Source organism: Triticum dicoccoides, chromosome 4B, assembly GCF_002162155.2.
Source record: "Triticum dicoccoides isolate Atlit2015 ecotype Zavitan chromosome 4B, WEW_v2.0, whole genome shotgun sequence".
NCBI lineage: Eukaryota > Viridiplantae > Streptophyta > Magnoliopsida > Poales > Poaceae > Triticum > Triticum dicoccoides.
In genome coordinates, this window is record NC_041387.1 from 531,545,904 (window position 1) to 531,557,975 (window position 12,072).

At 48.1% G+C, this 12,072-nt stretch overlaps 1 long non-coding RNA gene across 2 annotated transcripts; it reads left to right on the forward strand.

The window, feature by feature from the left end:
- Nucleotides 1-1,428: 1,428 nt before the first annotated feature.
- Nucleotides 1,429-7,854, forward strand: LOC119291298. 2 transcript variants are annotated; one of them, XR_005142327.1, is made up of 7 exons: nt 1,429-1,705; nt 1,798-1,983; nt 2,701-2,772; nt 2,862-2,960; nt 3,208-3,274; nt 6,060-6,125; nt 7,363-7,854. It is a non-coding gene; the product is annotated as an uncharacterized LOC119291298 (long non-coding RNA). The 2 variants fall into 2 exon arrangements; XR_005142326.1 differs by having other exon boundaries at nt 2,857-2,960; nt 7,363-7,853.
- The last annotated feature ends 4,218 nt before the right edge of the window (nt 7,855-12,072 follow it).

The window sequence follows — 12,072 nt, forward strand, 5'->3', positions numbered from 1 at the left end:
GCTTCAAGTGTAATAAGGCCGAAGGAGAGCTATGTTCCAAGGCCGTCGGGTCTCCTCCTCAGATTTGCGTGAGTCGTCTCGAACGTCAATGAGGTAGTATGATCCGTTGTGCAGATTCTTGCTGACCACAAAGGGCCCTTCCCAAGGTGGGGATAACTTGTGCATATCAGTCTGATCCTGGATGAGCCGAAGCACCAAGTCGCCTTCTTGAAAGGTTCTTGTTTTAACCCGGCGGCTGTGATAACGCCACAGGTCTTGCTGATAAACCGCCGAATGAGCCAAAGCCATGTCCCGTTTTTCATCTAATAGGTCCAATGCCTCCTGGCGTGCTTGCTCATTGTCCGCTTCAACATAATTGGCAACCCGGGGCAAATCATTACGAATATCACTTGGGAGGACTGCCTCTGCCCCGTAAACCATGAAGAAAGGTGTGTAACCCGTCGACCTGTTGGGGGTGGTATTGATGCTCCATAACACAGAAGGTACTTCTTCCACCCAACAACCCGGCGTCCGCTTTAGGGGAACCATAAGCCGGGGCTTGATACCCTTTAAAATTTCTTGATTCTCCCTCTCGGCTTGACCATTAGACTGGGGGTGAGCCACGGATACTATATCAAGCCGGATGTGCTTTCTTTGACAGAACTCCTCCATCTCACCTTTAGAAAGGTTTGTGCCATTATCCGTGATGATACTGTGTGGAAAGCCAAAATGGAAGATGATCTTTTTGATAAACTGAACCGCCGTAACTGCATCACACTTGCTTACAGGCTCCGCTTGAACCCACTTAGTGAATTTGTCAACCGCCACCAATAGGTGGGTCTTCTTATCCTTGGATCGCTTAAAAGGTCCCACCATATCAAGCCCCCAAGTAGCAAACGACCAAGTGATGGGAACCATCCGTAGCTCTTGAGACAGAACATGAGCTCGGCGTGAAAACTTCTGACAAGCGTGACACCGCTTTACCAGATCCTCAGCATCAGCATGAGCTGTCAACCAATAGAACTCATGACGAAAAGCCTTAACCACCAGGGACTTTGAACCGGCATGGTGACCACAATCCCCTTCATGGATCTCACGTAAAATCTCTTGGCCTTCTTCAGGAGAAACACAACGTTGGAACACCCCTGAAACGCTTCAGCGGTGTAACTCGCCATTATGAATAACCATGGACTTGGATCGCCGGATTATCTGCCGGGCTAGAACTTCATCATCTGGTAACTCACCTTGGTTCATATACGCCAAATATGGAACCGTCCAATCCGGAATTAAACCCATTCATCGTCGCGCAAATGGCGCTCGCTCGCGCGTGCCACGTCGGCAAAGGCGCACTGTGCGTGCCAGCCAATGGCGAGGGAGCTAGGTTGCGTACTGGCTATGTACGAGAGAGGGGGAAAGAAAACGCATCATTCCACGGGTGGGGACAAAAGAGAGAGCAGTGAGAAGTTCTTTTTTCCCAACGCAACCTCCTCTCCTTCTTTCCCATCCTGATCAGCGGCTAGGGTTCCGCCGGCGCCGCCACAGCCACAGCCACCGGCGCCATCCCTGCTCGTCCAGCACTGGCCACTGCAGAAGGTGGTCGTCGTCTCCGTCGCCGTCGCCGTCTCCGCCTCTAACATCGACCTCGACCTCGACCGTGTCTGCGGCAGCGGCAAGGACCTCCGCATGTAGGTCTCCTTCTCGCCAAGCGAGCGCTCGGGACGAGCAGGTACTTCTCTTCTCCGTCCTTTTGGTAGTTTGGATCCTCTCTCTTCTCGCCGTGCCAAGGGTTGTCATCATTGCCACCCCTGCCCATCCCAGGATCTCAATCTCGAGCGGGGGACAAACGCGGCCACTGGCAGCCGCCGGGGACGCCTCTGCATCGTCGGCGGCGGAATTAGGGGAGCAGCATGTTGCGATTCTGGTGGTCCTTCCTTGCTTCGAAAACTTCCATATCCAAGCTCATTTATGCTAGAAAGTGTTTACTGAATGCATCTATAGCAACGGGTAAGTGTCTGACCTTGTAGCATCAAACAATTTGCGCTACAAACTGTGGATCAATCTAAACAATTAGAAATGGGAACACAATTATTAACTGTAGCCCATTTGTGTATTTATTCATCAAGTTCAGTTTTGGAGATTATCACATATATTTGGTTTCCATTAATCTAGGTATAGTTTGCTGGTGCCATGCATTTCCCGTTACAGCCAGTTAATAATAGTATGTGAACTGGTTGAAATCGTGGGATACTTGAGTCGTTTGTCTAACTAACACGGGTTAAATGACTGGTGTGTATCACATGCCTGGTGGAGGAGACAGAAAATGCAACTCTTATGTTGCTATCCAATTTAGTGCAGAGCGATAATCCATCGATCTCAGAGTGACACTAGGCATAGTGGGGGTGAACTTTTTATTAGAAGGAGATTAGCTAAATATTATTACCAAAGATCCTGCTCAACATCCAGTTTCAGAAGAATGTACAACTGTAGGTAACCATGACGAGTCATCGATCTTCTGCTGCCTTCCGCTCAATTTTGTTTGGACGGTGCATGATTCCTTTCATCGTGTCTTCAATAAACCAAAGAGTTACTAGAGTAGTTCTAATCAGGTGTAAACTAATTGTGCATCGAGTCTTCAATAAACCAGAGCAGTTTCTACATACTACAAATATCTAATAGTATTTGCTAATACTTGAATACCTTCTGACTGGATTGATTTGCCAGGAGACTCGATTGATTCTAATCATATACGGTGCGCTTGTTCCATGGAGTAGCGATGGAGAGCAGGCGAGAGGGGTTAGTTCAGTTGAATCTGGGCATGCTTTTAGACTTACAATCGATCTTTATTTCCTCCTGATGTCTGTATCTGCATATGTGCAGCACAGGCGAAGTTGGCCAACAAGAGCCAGCTCGATGAGGGCTTCCATTGAAAGCATATATCTAATCTTATATTTAATCTGGATCTGATAGGAAAATGGTCAAAGGTTTGCTTTCTTTCAACATATTTTCTTTTACAACTAAATAGTACATAATATTAAAAGCCGCAAGATGCAAGGAACCAACAAGTGCGTATATCCCAACTCCTTTATCTTGTATGTTTTTTGGTCAATCTGATTTTCTATTTATTTGCGTTGAATTTTGGTATGGGCAACCCCATTATTTATGTATCTTCTTTAACAGAAGAACAATATTTGCGGTATTATCTGAGTGTGCTTTATTAATGTATTTCAGGCAATCTATGATGGCATATTTGTTGATTGTCATTTGCAACTTTCTTCTTGAGCAAGCTGAAACAAAAGTAAATATCTATCTCTCTCCCTCTTGGAAGAAAGTTGCAATAAAATGGATAAAATTAACGAGTTTAGCATCAATATCTGATTTTCACTACCAGTCAGGTCTAACTTCTTGAATGATAGTCATTATTGGATTTAGAGTTGTATCGACATCTTCTATTCTTGAAGGTCTGAATCTATTTACATTGTTTGAAGAAGAAAATGGTTGTTGACATGTTTAGTAGCCTAAGATCTTTCTCAATGTTGCATGTGGTTCAGCTGCTATTTTGAAACACAACTGCTGAGGTGCTTATCTTTTAGCTGGAATTTTGTTAAATGGTCTGAAGCTATCATAATTGTACTATTGTAAAATGCATACAAATTGCTAGAGTTAATATATGTATGAGTGTTTTTAGCTTCATAATATTTGAGAAAATTCGTCGTTAACAGTTTGAATAACAATGTCCTAAATAATCTGGATAAAAGATAGATGGAATGAATACATGTGTAGTTAAATACAATATTATATGATATATAACATCCCAACCCATTTAATTTGCATCGCTGGTTGCATTGTGTTCGTGATAGGAGCTAGGGCCCTACCAGATCTAGGGCGTAGGTTGTAGGGGAAGGAGGCGGAAGGAGGGGGAAGGACGAGGCTGGTGCGCGGCGGCCGGCAGCGTGGCGCCGTCCTTGCGACGGGAGCAGCGGCGGCGAAGGCAGGAGGCGGCTAGGGTTTAGGTCTCCCGGCTCCCTAAGGGAAGCCGAGCAAATAATGATTGCTTCTTGCTTGATTAGATTGATACATCTCCTCTCCTTATATAAAGAGGTTTACTTGACTCCTAAGCAAACGATAAGATAAACGGGCTAAGCCCCTAATAACGATAAGATAACTTGGGCCACAACCCATTGGGCTAAGCCCCTAATGTGACGGTCATAACACTTCTCCCCGCCTGCAAAAACAACTCGTCCTCGAGCTGTAAGGTGGGGAAACACTTGCTAAACTCCTCGAGGTGATCAACCAGCATCAAACACCTTCGCGACAGCTGGGGCGGTCAGGTCGGCGGCGATGGCGTCCTCCTCAATGTAGTCTGCAGCCTCCAGGTAGAAGAGTCGTGGGCAGACGTGCTCGGGCGTGTAGGGCTCGTCGTAGTTGAAGCACAACCCTTGGCGGTGACACTCGAGTAGCTCGGCCGAGGTGAGCCGGCGGAATGGGCGCGCCGCGGTCGCAGCGAGGGGTGTCGCGGAAGCCTGAGCAGGCCGACCCTGCGCGGGAACATCTGGTCCGGGTAGCGGCCCAGTGGCCTGGGATGGTGATGCCTGCTGCATGGCCACCGCGCGGCGCTCGAACGCGCGGGCGTAGTACATGGCCGTCTGGAGGTCCTGGGGTCCCTGTAGCTCGACGTCCACGCGGAGATGATTTGGTAGACTGCCGACGAAGAGTTCGGCCCGCTGGTGAGCCGTCACGCCGGACGCGTGGCACGCCAGGGCTTGAAAGCGGTCGGTGTAGTCTTGCACCATAGAGGTGAAGGGAAGGTGGCCCAACTCGGCCAGGCGGCTCCCGCGGATCGGCGGCCCAAAACGAAGGAGGCAAAACTCATGGAAGCGCTCCCACGGGGGCATGCCACCCTCGTCCTGCTCGAGGGCGTAGTACCATGTCTGGGCTGCACCACGGAGGTGATAGGAGCTAGGGCCCTACCGGATCTAGGGCGTAGGTTGTAGGGGAAGGAGGGGGAAGGACGAGGGCTGGTGCGCGACGGCCGGCGGCGTGGCGCCGTCCTTGCAACGGGAGCAGCGGCGACAAAGGCGCGGGCCACTGCGGCCAGGACAGCACTGGGGCGGCCGACAGTGGAACCTGGACCGGAGCCGCAGGTACGGATGGCGAGGCGGGGGGCGGCGCAGGCCAGGCCTGCCACTGCGGGCACTGGGCGGGTGCGGACGGAGCGGGTGGCGCCGCGAGCGCGGGCGTCGGCCATTGGGGCCAGGGCGGCGTTGGAGCGACCGGCGACGGGAGCGCCGGGTAGCCCCTAGCAATGGCCGCGGGGACCAAGTACCACGGCAGGGCCGGTTGTCCGGAGGGGACGGCCGGCGGAAGCGGCGGTGGCGGCCCGTACGGGCTGGCCAAAAACAGGCGGATGCCCTGGACCGCGACCACCAGGTCATTGAGGACACTGGCCATGGCCTCCGGAGTGTACTGGATCGGCATGGTGGACGGTGATGGCGGCGGCTGGCCAGGCGACGTGCCGGGGTGGGGGCGATCGACGCGGACGGAAGGGCCAGCGAGGCCGTGGCGCTCGGTGAGAACGCAGCGGCGATGGAGGAGGTGGGGTGGTGGGCAGCGGCGGGTTTGGTGGTGGTGGGCAGCGGCGGGTTTGGTGGTCATGATGACATGGTCGGAACCTGGGTCTCTGATACCAAGGTGATAGGAGCTAGGGCCCTACCGGATCTAGGGTGTAGGTTGTAGGGGAAGGAGGGGGAAGGACGAGGGCTGGTGCGCGGCGGCCGGCGGCGTGGCGCTGTCCTTGCGACGGGAACAGCGGCGGCGAAGGCAGGAGGCGGCTAGGGTTTAGGTCTCCCGGCTCCCTAAGGGAAGCCGAGCAAATAATGATTGCTCCTTGCTTGATTAGATTGATACATCTCCTCTCCTTATATAGAGAGGTTTACTTGACTCCTAAGAAAATGATAAGATAAACGGGCTAAGCCCCTAATAACGATAAGATAACTTGGGCCACAACCCACTGGGCTAAGCCCCTAATATGACGGTCATAACAGTTCGCCTCTATTTGATGTGACTTCTCTATTTTGCTGCAGGTGCTGCTCCATCTATCAGATGCAGCTACAACATGAGCCCCTCTTTAGATAGATGGATGGAATTATGTAAGCATTTTATACTGATGCTTGTCCGGATTTACAGATCATAACAAGAGTTTGTGAAGTGTCAAAACCTATTATATGCCTTCTCTTTGGTTTTCACTAAAGCTAAGTTGGTTCCCCTGTTTAGAATTTAGATAGAAGTCAATGTTGAAACATTTTCTATTTATTCCTTCCATATAGTATGTTTAAGACTATTTGTATTAGTGATGTTTGATCTAGCTTATTAGTAAAACACGCTCACAGTTATTTGTACTTCCTTGGTTAGTTGCCGCATTTCTTTGGCTGGGTTGGTTCTAGACAGGGTGGTTCGCTCACTTTCTTTTCCTTTCACATGCCCTTTTGGTTGTCATTGCTGTCATTGTATTGACTAGATGATCCTTTACATTATTGGGTTGGAAAGTCTGTTCAATTTGGTGTTGCCTGTAAATCATTTTATATACTATCTACTCTTCATAATTCAAGTGTAAATTTTGTTGCATAATTTACTATAACAAAAGAGGCTTTATATGTTAATGAGTCATCAGTTTTCTCCTACAGATACTACGAAGTCTTTCTGTGAGGATGCTTTTGTCAGAATGTTTTCTTTACAAGTGAGATTATCATGTTTTGATAGATCACCTCCAATGATTTTATTTGTCCATGACAACTCCCACGTTTGGCAGCAAGCTATTCATCTAGCCAATATTTTTTTTGTCTCTGTCCAATGATACAAATTTTAAATAATTGAACCTAGCATTGTAATGCTTCAGGTTTTTTCTTTCGCTGACTTAGCTTTTAAACTGCTCACCGCTTGGTGCTCATTCATGCTCTATTACAATTAAAGGTAATTTACAAGAAATTGTAGAACTTCCTTTTGCGTCAGGAAATATATGATAAGAAAATTTATGGTCAGCCTAGGTTTTATCAAGATATTTATTATTTAAAAGATTGCTCTGTATTTATTTCCTACTAGGAATTCCATTCCATTTCGTGCCCATTGAAACTTGGCTATTAACCACCAGAAGCCACTTTTGCTTAGTTATTCCTTGAATCAAAGTGGATAGCTATTTTGGTGTGTGTGTGTGTGTGTGCGCGCGCGTGTGTGTGCGTGCGTGTGTGCGTGTGCGTGTGCGTGTGTGTGCGTGTAGTAATATTGGTAAATGCTCTTGTTGGCTTGGCTGTATAATTGGATAAGAACTATAGTAGGATCTACACTTGATTTTTGTGTGTTGCTAAATATCTAACTTGGTCATGCACTCAGGATCGCTGCCTTCTTCCTCCAGGCTCAGGCTAATGTGACGAGGCGACGAGATACACGAGGGGTGGGATAAGGACTGCAGGAGGACATGCCCTGTTTTAGATCCACCCGATCATTCCATGTTTTTGCAAGGTCCGCTTCATACGAAAAAAATTCTTTCGATGAGCAGTCTAGCCAAATAATTACAATTAGTCCTTTCAGTTGGATTTAGTATTAGCTAAATTATTTTCTTCCCATGACACTGAACAAACTGAGTATAATTTTAATTTGCTTTAGATTAGTATTGTAGCCTAGAATATAGATATGTATTTTGTAATACTTAATCCTTCAAAGTGATAACCAGTACTATGAATCTTGACGCATACTCCGCATCTCCCTCAAATGGATATATCTAGCACTAACTTGGTGATAGATACATCCATTTAAGGGACAAGCTTTTTCGGACGGAGAGGGTACTATATTTGTTTGGTGGTATACTTTAGCCCAGATTATGGGATTTTTGTTCAGGTATAGTTTCAACGAGTGAATCTAGAGTTGTTTGTGTTGCAGCAGATACTTCTATTTTTCTATTAACTAAAATTATTGCCCCTTTGTGATCATGCGAAATATTTCTCACTAGAGCTTTAGTACAACCCTTCTTTTTATTTAAACTTGGCAAGAAAAGTTATTTTAATTATCTTAAACTTGCCTCCCACATGATTATTCAGTGCATGTTAGAACAACCAGCCGCTCTAATGTGCGTAGACAAGATTGAGGCGCACAAGACCGCCTCAAGAGGCGCCCCAACTACTAGTAACATGTAAAGCGGCAACCAATTGGGCCTCCGGATCAGGAACAGCTAAATCCTCCTCTGTAGGCAACTTAACAGACGGATTATGCAAGATATCTAAAAAGGTATTGGGAGGTACCGGTTTACGCTGAGATCTCAGCCGGCTTAAAGCATCTGCTGCTTCGTTTTTACGCCGATCCACATTCTCAACCTGATAACCTTTGAACTGACCCGCCACAATATCCACCTTGCGTCTGTAAGCTGCCATGAGTAGATCCTTAGAATCTCAAGTGCCAGAAACTTGTTGGGCCACCAGATCAGAGTCTCCAAAGCATCGTACCTGGCTTAAATTCATATCCTTGGCCACACGGAGACCATGGAGTAAAGCCTCGTACTCAGCTGCATTGTTAGTACAGGGGGACATTAAACGGAGAACATAACAAATTTTATCACCTCGAGGGGAAGTAAGGACAACTCCAGCCCCCGAGCCCTCCAATTGCCTGGATCCATTAAAGTGAATAGTCTAGTATGTGTTATCCGGTTTGTCCTCTGGTGCCTGTAATTTGGTCCAATCATTGATGAAGTCAACAAGCGCCTGAGATTTGATGGTTGTTCGAGGCATATACTTCAACCCATGTGGACCAAGCTCAATTGCCCACTTTGCAACCCGGACAGTGGCCTCCCTGTTCTGAATTATATCGCCCAAAGGAACTGAACTGACCACTGTAATTGGATGGTCTTGAAAGTATTGTTTGAGCTTTCGACTCGCCATAAAAACCCCATACACCAGCTTCTGCCAATGTGGATACCGTGGCTTTGACTCGATAAGCACTTCACTGATATAGTAAATCGGCCATTGAACCGAATATTCCTTTCCCGCCTCCTTGCACTCAACCACAATTGCGGCACTAACATCACGGGCATTAGCAGCCACGTACAATAATAAGGGCTCCTTGTCAATCGGAGCAGCAAGGACCGGCGGTTCAGCCAATTGCCGCTTCAAGTCTTCAAATGCCGCATTAGCCGCATCACTCCAGACAAAGGTGTTTGTTTTCTTCAACATCTGATATAGAGGGATCGCCTTCTCTCCCAAGCGGCTAATAAACCGGCTCAGGGCTGCAATTCGACCTGCCAGATGCTGAACATCATTAATACACGCCGGTTTAGCCAAAGATGTAATCGCTTTGATCTTTTCCGGATTAGCTTCAATGCCTCTGTTGGACACCAGAAAACCTAAAAGCTTGCCTGCCGGAACACCAAAAACACACTTGTCCGGATTAAGCATCATCTTATAAACCCGAAGATTGTCAAAGGTTTCCTTGAGATCATCTATCAATGTCTCTTTTTTCCTGGATTTTACTACAATGTCATCCACATAGGCATGAACATTGCGCCCAATCTGAGTGTGAAGACAATTTTGCACACAGCGCTGATAAGTTGCCTGGGCACTCTTGAGCCCAAAGGGTATAGAAACATAGCAAAAGGCTCCAAAGGGAGTGATGAAGGTGGTCTTCTCTTGGTCCTTAACTGCCATTTTGATCTGATGATAACCTGAAGAAGCATCCAAGAAACTCAAACTCTCACAACCCGCCGTCGCACCAATGATCTGATCAATACACGGGAGAGCAAAAGGATCGGCCTGACAAGCTTTGTTCAAATCTGTGTAATTCACACACATGCGCCAAGTGCCATTTTTCTTAAGAACCAGCACCGGATTAGCCAACCACTCAGGGTGAAACACTTTGATGATAAAGCCAGCAGCCAACAGCCGGGCTACCTCCTCACTAATGGCCTTGCGCCTTTCCTTGTTAAAGCGGCGAAGAAACTGCTTGACCGGTTTAAACTTGGGATCAATATTGAGGGTGTGCTCAGCGAGTTCCCTCGGTACACCTGGCATGTCAGAAGGCTTCCATGCAAAAATGTCCCGGTTCTCACGGATGAACTCGATGAGCGCGCTTTCCTATTTCGGATCCAGATTGGTGCTGATGCTGAACTGTTTGGATGAATCACCAGGAACAAAGTCAACAAGTTTAGTTTCATCAGCCGGTTTGAACTTCAGGGTTGGGTCATGCTGAGTGGTGGGCTTCTTCAGAGGGGTCATGTCTGCCGAATCAACATTGTCCTTATAGAACTTTAATTCCTCTGTAGCACAAACCGACTCAGCATAAGCCGCATCACCTTCCTCGCAATCCAAACTGATCTTACGACTTCCGTGAACTGTGATGGTCCCCTTATGACCCGGCATCTTGAGCTGCAAATAAATATAACAGGGCCTCACCATAAACTTTGCATAAGCCGGCCGTCCAAACAGTGCGTGGTACGGGCTCTGGATCTTCACCACTTCAAAGGTCAATGTTTCAGACCGGGAGTCGTGCTCATCACCAAACACAACCTCCAAAGCTATCTTGCCAACAGGATATGCCGATTTACCTGGTACTACACCATGAAAAACAATGTTTGACGATTTAAGACTTTTGTCTGTCAACCCCATGCGACGAAAGGGTGTGTGTTGGAAGATGTCCGCAGAGCTGAACTCCAAGATCGGCACCCAGTTAGATTTGATGGGCGCGGATACACGCGGTTCGGAACCTATAGCCGGAGATGAGTCCGAGGCTCCGATGGCACAGGCCTTGTTAGAGGCCGGATCTATTTTCGTCTCTAGCGCTGTTGAGTCTACGACTTCCGTGGCGGGGTCCAGCCTCCCGTCCTCGGATGGCGCGATGGATCTAGGGCAAGGACAACTACTGGCGCTATCTCCTGAGCGTGGTCCGATGACAGATTTAAGTCACGTTCATCGTGGCTGCCGGGTGCGGCTGTCATGGGTTCGAATCCGTCGAAGACCAAGTCTCCATGGATGTCAGTGATGTAGTTCAAGCTTCCAAACCTGACCTGATGGCCAGGGGTGTAGCTATCGATCTGCTCCAGATTGCCAAATGAGTTGGCTCGCAGTGCGAAGCCGCTGAATACGAAGACCTGTCCAGGGAGAAAGATCTCACCCTGGACCGCGTTGTTGTAGATGATCGAAGGAGCCATCAAGCCTTACGACGACGACACAGTGGAACTCTTAATGAAAGCACCAATGTCAGTGTCAAAATTGATGGATCTCGGGTAGGGGGTCCCGAACTGTGCGTCTAAGGCTAATGGTAACAGGAGGCGGGGGACACGATGTTTACCGAGGTTCGGGCCCTCTCTACGGAGGTAATACCATACTTCCTGCTTGATTGATCTTGATGATATGAGTATTACAAGAGTTGATCTACCACGAGATCGTAGACGCTAACCCTAGAAGCTAGCCTATGATTATGATTGTTCTTGTCCTACGGACTAAACCCTCCGGTTTATATAGACATCGGAGGGGGCTAGGGTTACACAAGGTCGGTTACAGAGAAGGGAATCTACATATCTGAATTGCCAAGCTTGCCTTCCACGTAAAGGAGAGTCCCATCCGGACACGGGACAAAGTCTTCTATCTTGTATCTTCATAGCCCAACAGTCCGATACATGCATATAGTCCGGCTGTCCGAGGACCCCTTAATCCAGGACTCCCTCAGACTCCAAGGCCAAAAGACAGAGAAAGAAGTTCAGTCAAGTGACTATCTATGAGAAGGTGGTGCGTGCGATCGAGAAAACAAAAGCTGGTAGCAAAGCTGAGGCAATCCAGGAAGCGGTAGCTGCCTGTAGAAATGATATGGCAGCTGCCTTTACAAGCTTGATTCGAACTGTGGTCAGCTTGGTGCAACAAAATCCAAGCGCGGCACCAACTGATTTTCCCATGCCCAGCTTCATCGGGAGCAACTCAATGAACACCGCACCCACACCCGTACCTACTATGGAAACTGCACCCGCACCTTCTCCAGCACTTGCTCCCGCACCCAGCTATCACAACAGCCCTAACTCCGTCTCTGGCTTGAATGTTGGGCCGTCAACATTGGCTGAGCTTGATG